Consider the following 14,316-nt stretch of genomic DNA (forward strand, 5'->3'; position numbering starts at 1 on the left):
TCTTGATTTTGTGAAGAGGAAGAATTTTTCATATTTGGAGCATTAAATATATTTCTAAAACTATTAAAATTCTCATCCATAATGAGAAAATATTGGAACTTTTGAAAATTGGAGAAGAGATTGAAGAAAATGAATGATAGAGTAAGAGAAATGAAGGAGTAAGAGAATGCGAAATTGAAAATTGGTTAACAATACTTACAGACAAACTTTTGAGGATTGAAAGTGAAAACAATTACCCTGCAAACTGGTGAAATTAAAACAATGTTGTCATTATTTTACCATTACAAACATGTTGAAAATTGGATTTAAGGGACCGTAGAAAAGTTTTGAATAATTGGACAAAATGAGACCGTTGTAAAGCTTTGGATAATTGGACAAACAAAACACGCTCTTTCAACTTTAGTGTTACAACTATGTGAGTAGGCACTAACTTAGGTATCATAAACTATGTTAGGAGGAAAGAGTCCTGCCTCTCATTCGCAGCTAATTTACCAAATCCTAACTTAGTTGGCAAAATTCTTGGTACATGTCACTAGTGTTCGGATCCATGCTACCAGACATTTTCAACACTTGTCTCTCCATTCATAAGACTCAAATCCTAAACCTTGTTTGAGGAGCCAAGCTCCTTGCCAAAAAAGGACCCAAAAATCATTAAGTTGGAATAGACCAGGGGTGTAAATTAACCACACTATTCAACTTAAGCTCACGAGTAACTAGGAGAGAGGTTCGACTCAAACTTGATGTTGATCAAGTTCAAGTTGAGTTTGAACTATTTGATAAGACAATCGAGTCAAGTTCGAATAGAAAAAACCAATACTCAAGTATTCCACGAGTCTTATCAAGAGTGTTATCAACTAATGTATTGATAATATAATTCTTAATTATTTATTAAAAATCAAGTTTAAAAACTCGATTGAATTCAATTGACCTCGATTTGGTCAAACTCAAGCTCGAGATTAAGTAAGGTAAAATAAACTCGAATTTGAGTTGAGATTCAACCATTTTTTGTCAATTTTTACAATTACTATTGCTAACCTATAAGGAAAGTAACAAGTTCAACTGGATCATTAAGTATTGAGAGAGAATAAATCATCACCAGACTAAATATTAAAGAGGATATTCAAATCTAAAGAAACAATATTGTTTGAAGCCAGGAATTGATATGAAAAAAAATATTTATTTCTTATTCCTTAGGAATCTATTGTTTTAATAAATAAAAAGGGTAAATAGAAAGTGAGACATGTGGAGATCATGCAAAGAAGACACGTCTTGACAAGCATCAAGACATTCATAATAATAAGAGGACAGATCACATAAGAGGTTGATGAGTCATCAACCCATTATAAGTAAGAATGAGTAGATCATAACTTAAAACATAATCGGCCTTGACCTCAAGGTCTCAATATGATGTGGAATGGTAATTATATAGAAAATTGTATGAAGATAAATAAAAACAAGGGACTCTCAGAGGAAAGAGGTAATACATTCGGAAATAGCTATTTTCATCTACTTTCTTTGATTGACTCTTCTAATTTAACCATCGAGCCTATTCTAGGGGAGATAGCCTCGCCTTTTACAAATATTCCATCTGTAATAGAGTAAAGGTATCAGCGTATACAAGCAAGTACAAGATTTTGCTTTTCTTATTGGCATTGTCTGTGGGAAATAAAGACAAAGTATTTCTTTCGAATTGAAAAATAATCATAAGCAAGCCACAACATAGTGGAGGAAGACCAACCTTGCCAAATATTCCATGAAATATTGACATGGAATATGGCGTTGCAAGTGCACTATAAATTCACCAAGAAGAAGAGCTGAGGATGGCAGACCCATCTCACATATTTGGCAGAAATCAATAGCCTGCTCAACAAGAAGATATGGCTCAATTCATCACTCAATATTTTCCAATAATTCAGTAGTTTGTATGGCAACAACAACAACAACCACAACAACAATCACATCAACAATTACCAAAGGTGCCATGAAATAAGAAGAATGGTAAGAGATTTATGGTGCAAGAAATGCCATAGGTTGAATCACCCCCAAGAAACTCAGATGAAGAATCTATTCCTGAGGATAGGTTGTGGAAAAGATATAAAGCCAAAATTGATGCTCTGAAATGCAGATCTTCGCGAAGCATCTCAACCGCACGAAATCAATCACCAAAGTTGGATATCATCCTACTTCAAGCTCCACAGGAAGAGGAAGGGCTTGCAAGTGCTGGAAGTCCATCATGCTTGAACAAAAATCTATTCACTAGAAAAATTGAAGATTGCCCCCTCCCTTTTGGTTTTAAGTTGCCATATTTAGAGACATAAAATGCAACTACGGATCTAGAAGATCGCATGAGTAGTTTTGTAGCTTGAATGAGCCTTCAGAACTCCTCGGACGCCATTATGTGCAAAGCTTTGCCAATAACCTTAATGAGAAATGCCAAGTTGTAGTTCCAAGGCCTTGCTGTCCGATGCATAAGGAACTTTAGAGAGCTTGTGCAAAAGTTTGTCACAACTTTCATTTCATGAAAGTCATTTGTCAAGAACTCTACTCAACTTATGAATGTGAAGTAGAAACTTGGAGAGACTCTACTAGCTTATCTCAAGTGCTTCACCATCAAGAGCATTCAGGTTGTGGATAGAGATGAAAAGATAATAATTGCTGCCTTTACCAATGGTTTATAGCTAGGAGAAATATATAAAGAGTTGGCCAAGAGACCTCCAAATATCATGAAGGAAATGTTGGACTAGGTGCATGAGTTTGCTAAAGGAGATGAAGGAAGCAAGTTGAAGAAAGAATTAGAGAGGCCAAATGACGATAAATGAAGAAAGGACCAACAAAAAAGAAAAGGAGAAACGAGTGGAAAAAGGAAGAGTGTGTTCAATTGTTATGAAAAGGGAAAAAGTTTTTGCGGGACAACGATTTGACTCCCTTGAACACCACTCGATCTCAAATACTAGCTCATGTTGAAACAATGGTCTACTTCGAAGGCCAAAGCAACTAACTAGGCTTATGGAAAAGTATAACAAAAGTTTGTATTGCATTTTTCATAAAGATGTAGGCTACCTTACCGATGATTATAATGATCTAAATAGGGAGATTGAATACCAAATCAAACAAGGAAACCTCAAACAATTTGTACAACAAGCTCGAGATGCATGAAATCAAAGAGATTATGATCCAGATTGTGGTGGAAAAGACTAGATCAGGGAGGTCAGAGATTCAGCCTAGGACCTTAAAGGGCACCAATAAATCAAATTAACTAGGTCAAAAATGAAGTTAATTTGGCTGGAGTTATAAATACGATCCCAGGAGGACCTACTGGAAGAAATAATGCATTAGTTAGGAAAGCCTCATTATGTAGTACAATGGCCCAACAATCTAACAAAGGGATAAGACTCAAAATGCATGAAGAAATTATTTTTGGGCCAGAAGATTAGATCCCAGTGCTTTCAACTCGCCATGAAACCCTGGTTATCCATGTGTTAACAAATAACTATAGGGTAAATAAGGTATTGATAGACTGTGGGAGCTCGGTAGATGTACTCTTCGGGAAAGCATTTCAAGAGTTCGAATTTCAGAAAAATCAACTGATCCCAGTTCAAATACCACTGATAGGGTTTAATAGGAAGCCAGTCCAAGCTAAGGGAGCACTAATTACATAGGTGACGATAGGCCAAGCACCACAAAGTTAACAATCCTGATTACCTTTGTAGTGGTAGATATACCAGTTGCTTATAACATAATTTTGAGGAGATCAACTTTCAATGTGTTACGTGCTGCGATTTCAATATATCATTTATGTTTGAAATTTCCAACAGCTTTTGGGACAGCTGTAGTTTATGGAAATGTTAGCATGGCTCATGAGTGCTATGTGGCAATGCTCAAGGTAAAGGGACTAGAAGTTATGGAGGCCGTTACTACAGAGGAACTAGAACGGATATATAATGAATCTCAAAAAGTCAGTTTCGAATATGAGCTAGAAGGGAAGATCCCTTAGCTAGAAAATATGAGCTAGATGAGCCAGGGGAGAACTGAGATGCAGGCCAAAAGGGAATTCATGAATTGGGGTTGTTTCAGTTTATCATGATTTTTTGTGGCTTGGTTATTTCAATTTTATTTTCTAGTGCTTTCTGGATAAGTATAATCTCAAGTGGAATATAGAGTCTTTTGGAAAAATTTGTTGTCTGTTCCACCTTCACATTAAATTTCCTGCTTTACTTTAATAATCTCACTACATACATACATACATAGAAATAAATAGAAACACACACACACACACACACACACACATATATATATAGGATAATTTTAGAAACCCCTCCAGAGGTTTCATGAAATATCATCTAGCTCCCCTAAAATTTTCAAAATTTCTTTAGTACCCTTGCAGTGATAATGGATCATATACTAATATCAAAGGTTAAAAATTGTCAATAATACCCTAATATCAAAGTTTTACCACATACAATTTCCTCACAAACCATGTCTTCAATTGAAGCCCCTTCTCCGTATGAAGCTGACCTAAAGTTTGTTCTCTATTTGAGAACTAGATTTGAAGTCAAATCCAAAGCCCCTTCTCGTCAACTAGGAGGTAATGACCAACCAATAGAAATAAATGATTGGATAAATTGTTCTCCAGAAGAAAAGCTATCAAGCTATTCATCAATCCCCAATCAAGCAATACATTGCAAAATAATTATTGAAATTGCCTCTTACCATTTTCTTCCTAAAATTATTCTACTGGAAAAAAAAAAGAGTTGGAGAAATTGATATTGTTGCGCTTTTATTTTGTGTTTACAAAAATGTATGAAAACCCATCGATCTCTGCCTTGCCTATACTCTTCAGAAGCCAAGCTTTTGCAGTGGGAAGAAAGACCAACTATAGTCAAAATCACTCCATTATTGCACTCAAATTCTACCCATTCTCCACAAAACACCCAATCCTCAATCCAATTTTGCTTTTTTTTTTTTCCATTTTCCTTTTAAGTGAATAATTAAAAAGAAATTTGTACCTACAAGAAAAAAAACTATCAACTTGGCTCTCATCATTTTCTCTACTCGACTCTTTCAAATGAAATTCTGGCTCTCATCATTTTCCTTTTCCTTTTAAGTGAATAATTAAAAAGAAATTTGTACCTACAAGAAAAAAAACTATCAACTTGGCTCTCATCATTTTCTCTACTCGACTCTTTCAAATGAAATTCTGACTCTAATGATGGCAATAGCGACGGTGACGGCCAAGACATAAACCCTCAACAACCAGCCACTCCCTTGCATCTCCCTCACCTAATTCCACCTCTTCCCCTACCTCAGGCATCAACCAAGACCTTTCTGCCCTTTCTTAGGCCTTCTCCTACCATCTTCATAGAGTTGCCACCTTTTTGGCCCCCTACTAGCTTCCCGACAACAAAATATCGGTGATGTCAATAGTAATTGCTCTTCTATGACCACTGGTGATGGTTACGCAATGGCGCCATCTCCTTCAAAATTAAAACAATCACCGGAAAAAAAGGGCTTGGATGAAATTGAGGTAGCTTTAATTCTCTTCTTCTTCTAACAAAGCCATTTAGGGGATTTCAAAGCTTGCTTTTGGTCTTCTATAGTTCCAAGATGATGTCCTTGATGAAGGAGAAGGAGAAGGGGAGGACAAAATTGAAGGATTTTTGTCCAAAAAAATGGTGACTGTTTTTTGATGGAACGAGTTCTGGGAGAATCGATAAAGCTATTCCACTTAGAATGTGCTTGATCTGTTGCAGCACGTAATCCAAATCTTTTGGACCATTTTATCCCCAAAACCCTACACTTGCAAGTCATGTTAGTGTGTTTCCACTTGGATTAGCCAATAATCTTGCCGGAATCATCCATATGGCTCATTTTAAATAGATAAGTGATCATTTTGGCTAAAAAAAATAAGATTAGTGAGCAATCAGTGCAATTTTAAAATATTTAGTGACCTTTTGGCCATTTACTTTTTTTTTTTGTATTTCACAACTATATTTATCTATTTATTTATTTCTATCCATGTAGAGCATGAGAGAAATGAAGTAACTGAAGCTTGTGTTTTTTCAAATTCTGATTTTTTTCTTTTTACAATAAGATTTCATTTTTTTACTCCCCATCGAAAAGTTAGTTTATTTCGAGTAAATTCACTATATGATATTGAAGTTGAATTTCATCTATTGCTGAGTTTTTTTGCTCAAGTGTATGAGTTTTATATGCTAGTTGCCTTTAACACTATGGAGGGTTTTTTTTTGTACAAATGGTTTAAATAATAATATTTGCTTTTACTATTTCTATCTATTATAGAAGTGACTGTTGGCTACAACATAAGTCTTTATCAGTTTTCATTCCCTCACTTTTAAAATGGTTCAAATTTAGTACTTTTTTTTCTTGGGTTGTAAAATGTTCAATTTTTTGATAGCCTAAGAGTATTAAGGGCACTAAAATAGTCTCTCCTCTCTAACTTGAATTTTCTAATATTAGTTTTGGTTAGAAGGGTTGATAATGTTATCAAAATATCAATTCAAGGGATGCTAAGCGAGATTTTGAAATTTGAAAGAACCTAGGTGATATTTCATGAAACCTTAGGGGAGCTTTCTGAAATTATCCCAAGGTCACAGGGGACTGAAACAGAAAAACAATAGATTGACTAAAAAGTTGCATAATTGTTAAGAAACGTGTTGCCAAAAAAAAATCCACAAATAGCAAAATGAGGGTTACACTTTTTTTTTTTTTTTTTTTTCTTTCCCCGAAACGATAGAAAGCAAAATGAGTGTTACACTCTGTTGAGTTTATTAAAAAGTTGGAAGTGATGGTGATGGCTCCCTCTTCAGCTCCTCATTGCCACTCTTCTACTTCCGTTGCTCCCAGTATGATCATCCCCACAAAACCCTCAACTCTGTCCAAAGCCCTCTTCTCAAAGCCAGATGGTACCCCTTTTCCCTGTCTTTGTCGTTTCCCAATTCCTTCTCATCTACTACTACTTCTTCCGGCTGCAGCTGCGGGGGCCGCCTTGTATCTGCTATGGCAATGGGCGGTGGTGGTACTAGTAGTAGTACTAAAAAAGAGCAGCAGCAGCAGAAGAAAGCGGAAGCAGAGGAGGAGGAGGAAGTGGAGGAGGAGTTGCCCTGGATACAGGAGAAGGCATTGGACTTGGTCGAGTTCACGGCTCTGTTACCCAAGCCCTGCCCGGGCCTAGAGGTGGGCAGAGCTCCTTGCCCTGGGTTTTGGCTGTTCCCTTGGCTTATTTGGGGATTACCTTTGTCTTTGCTTTCGTTAGAACTGTTTGGAAGTTCAATTCCACCAGAGGAAAACGTCGTCAATTGGTTAGTATTTCTACCTGCATTGCAGCTTTTTTTTTGTTCAGTTCTTTTTAGTTTTAAAAATGTATGCTTGATGCCTTTATCCTGGAATTGTATGTTAATTATTTAAATTCCATGTTTCTTGGAGCATTTATATGTATGTGGCTCGAGAAAAGGAAGTATAGTATTTATGACGTATAGGATTGAGTAATGCAGTTGTGCAGCCTTTTAGGAGACTAATAGCCTCATTGCGCCTTAGATAGGGGATGATTGTTGCACAAAAAGTAGTTGAGCAAGCACGTGATCAAGAATTTAAAATGGTAAAAAAGCAATGAACTTGTTGATTTCCTTATGGCACGAGACATTTGTATATCTATTTGTCTAGGTTTGGAATCTGGAGCATGGAATCCTTGTGTAGGTAAATGAAGAGTCATGATTCGGGAATCGACATGATTATAGCCATGCCACATGTGAGGCTCATTATATTAGCACAATTAAGTTGTGGCTGTTGTGATCTCTATGAGATTGTGGAATTCTTGCATATGCCGGTGCCAGTTCATTCACATCTCACAGGAGTTTGAGGATGAAAGTACATCTCCTGCTTAACTCATTGTAGCATGAAAACATGTACTCAGTTATTGTACAAGATAGGTTATTCTAACATTAGCAGACTAACTGTGTCCTCGACTTCACAACCATAAAAGATTATCTTGTCTTTCTCAGTGTTCCTCATCGGTCATCTCATGATTTCCGACAGCTGGAACAATCATTTAGGTGGTTTCTGATTGATATACTTGCACGTCTTCAAAAAGTGGTATCATGCTTGATTACTTTTGTAAATTTATGACTATACCTTCCTTTTGCACTACAATGCATTTTGATGCGATTGGGTTTATCTGAAGAGCGTAACCTAATGTAAGGGTTATCCATCCTCTATGTGGTTTAATTTGATCACCCTTGGGGGGTTGAATTAGTGTTTTCTCATATAGTTAACCTCCTTAAAATTAAATTTTCAGGTAAATAAAAATGCTGCACTATGCAAGTCAATAAATGAGTAATTTGATAAGGGAAAAAATCAAGTCGAGCAATAAGCTTTGAAGGGTCTGATGCAGAAGGCAAGGTTCTCTCAGTTGCATATGTTCCAAGAGACTCTTATATCTCTGATTTACATGTAATGCTTGGAAAGTAAGAAGCCTCTTGAATACTAGTATTAGCTGCCATCTAATAACTGTTTACATGTATGTTTAGTATCTACGCTTGTATCATTTACAAAAGTTTCATGTTACATGCTCAGTGATTTGTGTTTAAGCCTTTCTTTAAAGATAATGCCTATGGAATTCTCAATGTCTCACTCATTCCCTAGTCCTCTCCACTTTCTTCTCTTGCTCTATTGTGCCTGTTCCATTCTCCTTTTTGAGCATCTTCTCTTCCCTACTGGCTTCTCTCTTCCTTTTGCCCAGATTGGATTCATTCCTTTCACCGTGTTTCTCTCAGTTCTTCCAATTATTTGGGTTATATTAGCATGTGTTGCTACTTCTATTTCTTTTATTTAATTAAACCTTCAAATTTGGACCAGCACATGCAGCGGACCATCAACACCACTGGCACATCTTAGTTGGCTACTTTCTTTTAGCCGCACCCACTGCAAAAAAACCCAAAACCCAAACCTCACCCCCGAAAGCATGAAAAGGAAAAACAACCAATTTTTCCTAATTCAGATGGATAAGAGCCCCCTCTAATACTTTCTTTTGGAGAAGTGCACTAATGATCCTTCAGTTTTACCATTACAAGGACGTCCCACTAGTTTTTCTGAATTACATTGTTTTTCCTCATCATTCTTATAGACACACACACACACACACCAAGATGTTGTAATAACTTATGAAAGTCTGAAAAGAATTTAAACCCTAAACTCCAATGCAGAGGTGCACTCATGGGTATTGATTAGTTAAAACACTTTTTCTACATTGTGCTTGACCTCTACCTCTATAAGTATCATCCTGTTCCTAAGTTCTGGCTGTGCTTTGTTATTTTCACTCTTCTTGCACTTGTAACCTTAAATTTTGCATTTGATGAGATGGATTATCTTACTAAAAAATGATCTACAATATGTGCTTTTTTTTTTTTTACTGTTTATTCAGTTTCTTTCCTTTTTCTTTTTTTTTTTCCTGCATACTTGTCAGGGAGTTATATTTCTGTGACAGCATAAATAATGTTTTCCCAGACAGGTTTTGACATGGAGGAAATTCTGTGAAAATATATTCGTTATGTGTTGAATGTGATGCCATTCAACCCAGATTTGGTAGCAAATTTGATTCAACTGAGGAAAGCATTAGGATTGGATGATGCTCAAGTAGCTGGAATTCTCAATGAGATCTCAAGACAGATCGTAAAAGAGAAAGGTAAGAAACTAGTATTGTTGTAGTTGCACTTCTATTCTTTCCTATCCGCTTGTAATCTTTGAAATGAACTTAGGACTGGAGAAGAATGTCTTGAATTATAAGATCTCTTCATTTTAGATAACTAAATTCAAACTGCTAATGGCAAAGTTTAACTATCTGTAACATGTAAAATCAATAGAATTTTTAGCAACCACACATGAATTGCATAGTGGGCTTTTTTGAATATGATAGAAATCGCATTACTTTTGCTTCCTCTGCAGATCCATGTGTTCTCTCACAAAGTTTTGGGTTTTGGTAAAGGATCTCAATCAGTGGAAAGTGAAAGGAGGAAGCAGAGCTGATTACCAATTTCATTTTGTCCAATTAATGGTGTCATCTATGCGGTTTCCACAGTCTCTAGGACCCTTATTGTTTCTTCCAGTAATCATTTTGTGCACGCTGGCTGAAGAAGCAGCCAACAGTTTGGATCAGCAAGCAATTTTGCCTTGCAAATTGATGTAGTTAGCCATAAAGAACAGTAGAGGAAGACGTTGCAGGGCTTTAAGTCTTTGTGAAGCATAAAGTTGGAATGTAAAATAAGAAAGTTTGACAAAATTGATGCAACAGAGCTTGTATTAAGCAATAATATGTGCTTTGTCTGCTAAGGAAAAAGGCCTACTGCACAGCTCTATCTCTCGCACCTGATGCATTTTAAAGCATAAGAAGAAATATTAAGTCATAAGCATGTTCTTTTATGAAAAAGTCTTGTGGTTCAGATGTCTGTGTGCAATTGTGCTGGATAATCATTGCATTTACTGACATAGCTCATCGTTTCTATTTCTGATGGCAAATGAGCCAAAAATGAGCGTTCTTTGATCTGCTTTTTCTACTTTCTCTTACTTATGATCTGCGTAGAAATTAACTCTTTTTTTTTTTTTTGAAAATTGCGTAGAAATTAACTCTAAAAGGCAGATATGCTTACTGCTGGATGGCTGTTAATAGATGTTATCTGCATTCATGCTCATGCAGCATCCTAGACTAGGTGTAGCTAGGACCCTGCTCTTTTGCTATTTCTTGTTTCATTTTTTACCCCAAACTTTCCCTACCTCATATATGTACGTGTATTTTTGGCCAAACTTGTGGAGTTTCAGGGTTTTCCTATAACTTTGGAGCATTGACGAATATGGCATCATGTGATAGTTTGACCCACAAAGAATAAGCCTAATAACATGAAAATATGCAATTATGCTTTCAATATAATTCACTATTTTTTTTCCTTTTGTTTTCACTCTTATTTTTCTTTTAGTGCGCTATTTGCTTCTGGCACGAGGATTTATTTGAAGAACGCAAATTTTAGGCACCAATCTGAATGCGTACTGTGAGCCAAAACACTAGTATAAACGATAAGTCTTACCAATAAGATTATCAATCAATTAATTACCTAAGTTACAATCAATTATAATTATCAAGTCATATCTTACATCTCTTTAGTAAATACGAGTAATGAAGCATATGCTTTGCACATGAACATGATGCTTTTAGATTTTTTTCCTTTAAAATTTTTTAAAAATCAATTATTTTGAAGGAATAAATGTAATTGAGACAAAAAAAAATGTAATATTTAATATTTATATTAATTTTATATTTTTTCTGAACTTAGTTTGCCCTAATCAATACAAATGCAAAACTAATAAATCATTCTTTGTTCCACGAGCACTTTTATTTTGTAACAGTATTTTGTTTTTTGGTTAAATTTAGATGACCTAAATGTTCTTTTCTATTCCATTTGAGTTTAAATTTTTTATTTTTTGAATAATTTATTGCTCCCCTTTAATCATTCTATGAATTGTTTATTAGTTTTAGTGAGATTTTCTAATTATTATTATTTTTTGCTAACAATGGATTGTAAAATTATCTATAATACTATTGTAATTATAAGAGTATCTAAATCTATTGAAATTCCATTGTTCGAATTTGAATAGCTTAACTTTCAAGAAAATTGTTTTGATTTGATGAAACTTATCTGTATTTCACACTGATAACATGCTTTATGATTATAGAGTTTATGTGATTAAAATTTATAAGACATTAAGATTATTTACTATGTAATAGTCAAATTGAACTTGGATATATTTTTATTCACCTTTGAAGTACTCCTTGAAATTGATATTTTATGAAAAAAATATTTTTTTGGCTTAATTCACCATAACTCAAAGGGATGTTTCACCTTTGTAATTATTATTATAATTGGCATTGATGAATATAATATTCATTAATTGTAGTTTAATACTATTACTTGTTACAAGAATATGATTGATAAAGTTCATTAAATTTAATCTTTATTGCAATTTAAATAAATAAATTCCCAACATAAAACTCTTTGCCTACCTTGGTACTCTATTTCCTATTATATTTTGTATTAAAGTTTTTTTACTCAATACTAATATAAGCATATTAAAAAGGTGCTCTTAAGACTTAATTTTACTTGTATCCAAAAAATAAAGAGCAAATTATCCGGTTGGCCATTAAACTTTTGCGATCATCGAGTTTTGGTCACTCAACTTTTAAAGATCTGGTTTTGGCCACTAAATTATATAAAGGTAGGAAATGAAACCATTCTGTTACATTTAACCGTTAAGTTCTTTGATCTGTCCATTAGCGCGGTTTTCAAAACAAAAGGCAGGGTCTTTTTAGGAAGTTCAAAATAACACTTCTTCTTCTTCTTCTTGCATAAACCTAAACAAGACAGATTCACCCGAGAAACCACAAGAGAGAAGGAAATGGAAGCTTGGAGAGCGGAACTCCGGCGATCGACATAATGCAGTATAACATTTGGGGCTCAAGGCCCATGAACTCGTTCGCATCTGCTATAGGGACTACTTCTCTAGATCAAAGACATCATCGTCATCATCAGCTGGATTCAAGACCCTGCCTTCAAAATAGCATTGAAGGTGAACGATGTCTGGATCTGATTATCTTCCCGAAACCCTAAGCAAGTCCTATTCATCCTCTCTCCTCGATCACGCCTATCCATTCTATCGCTTCAAATCTTCTTCCTTATCCTCATCTCCCTCCGATCCATGCCTCTATAAATCCGCCTCCTTGAGTAAGCTCAACGCCCGTGCTCCCGAATTCATTCCTCACATCTCGATTTCGTCCGCCGCTGCTCCTTCGTCTTCGCCGTGTCTCTTGTCACCCTCTATATCTTCCCCCTCCTTGTCTTCCTTGTCGTCTTCCTGCGGGAACTTGCTGTCCTTGGTTCAGTCAGAGTAGCAGAGCGATCTCGCCGCTACTTTCGTCGTTCCCCACCCTCCTAGAGTTCCCTCCTGGCTACATCATGTGTTTAATTCCAACCGAGCTTAGGGTTTCGCACTAAAAAACGCTAAATCGCAGCGATTAGATTACACCAGATCAAGGCAGTGGGTGTGCGATCAGTGGTAGGGTCCGATGGTGACTTCTACCATCCACCAGATGGTGAGATCGAGCAAGGGTCTGAGAGAAGAAAAGCTCTCCGGTAAAAAAAAAAAAACAAACAAAAACACACACAGAGACCGCGGATTTTTGAAGTTATATAAACTAGTCCCCTCTGCTCTGCCGGGTGCGTTCATATTCCAATCTCACCTTTTCATTCGTCCCGGAAGCTTTTCCGTCAGCTTTGATTCCTATCCAGCCAAACAAACCTCCCACAAGGACATTTCTGATTTCTGAAGCTGAAGTTGGAATACAAACCAAAAAAAAAAGGGAAATCAAATAATGGCAGAGGAGGAAGCTTGCTTATTCGCCATGCACCTAGCTAGTGCATCCGTACTTCCTATGGTACTCAAATTAGCCATCGAACTTGACCTCCTGGAGCTTATAGCCACGGCCTGGATGGCAGTCTTGGCATTTGCAGGTACAACGAAGAATTTGACGCTCGGAAATCTACTAGTGGCGTTGGAGGAGTGATGTCTGCGGTGGATGAAAAGGGCCTGACGAAGATTTGAGGAGGGGGAGGAAGAAGAGCAACAATTTTTGAGAGAAGCATTGAATGCTATTTTGAACTTCCTAAAAAGACCCTGCCTTTTGTCTTGAAAATCGCGCTAACGGACAGATCAAAGAACTTAACGGTCAAATGTAACAGAATGGTCTCATTTCCTACCTTTATATAATTTAGTGGCCAAAACCAGATCTTTAAAAGTTGAGTGACCAAAACTCGATGATCACAAAAGTTTAATGGCCAACCAGATAATTTGCTCAAAAATAAATGGACTCATGGTGCTTTTTAAGAGACTCATAGTACCAATTCATTATGTTTTGTTTCATGTTCGAAGTACTTTCTAAACTTGGATTTTGTAAGTAAAATTTGTTATTTTTTCTTTTGGTAAATAAAAAGTAAGAATTCTTTCATTTGTGTAACTAATAGCATGTTTGATATTATTTATTAATGATGAAATGTAACGTAATTTATCCATTTATTAGAGAGGAGTGTAATTTTGGCATCATAAAAACTAATACTATCATTTTTTGTAACACTATTAGCCACTAAGATTCACCATATTTTTTAACTTTATAAATAAAATTTGTTCTTCTTTTTTTGATTTAATTCACTATAACTCAAGGGAACGTTTTTCATTCTTGTAATTGTTGGAATAATTGAAATT

General features: G+C 35.7%; 1 long non-coding RNA gene across 1 annotated transcript; it reads left to right on the top strand.

Annotated features, from left to right (window-relative positions):
* The first annotated feature begins 6,790 nt into the window (after window positions 1-6,790).
* LOC113691290 (uncharacterized) lies at window positions 6,791-10,446 on the top strand. The gene is made up of 3 exons (XR_003448657.2): window positions 6,791-7,319; window positions 9,520-9,697; window positions 9,958-10,446. It is a non-coding gene; the product is annotated as an uncharacterized lncRNA (long non-coding RNA).
* The last annotated feature ends 3,870 nt before the right edge of the window (window positions 10,447-14,316 follow it).

This window comes from Coffea arabica, chromosome 6c (genome assembly GCF_036785885.1).
Source record: "Coffea arabica cultivar ET-39 chromosome 6c, Coffea Arabica ET-39 HiFi, whole genome shotgun sequence".
Taxonomy (NCBI): domain Eukaryota; kingdom Viridiplantae; phylum Streptophyta; class Magnoliopsida; order Gentianales; family Rubiaceae; genus Coffea; species Coffea arabica.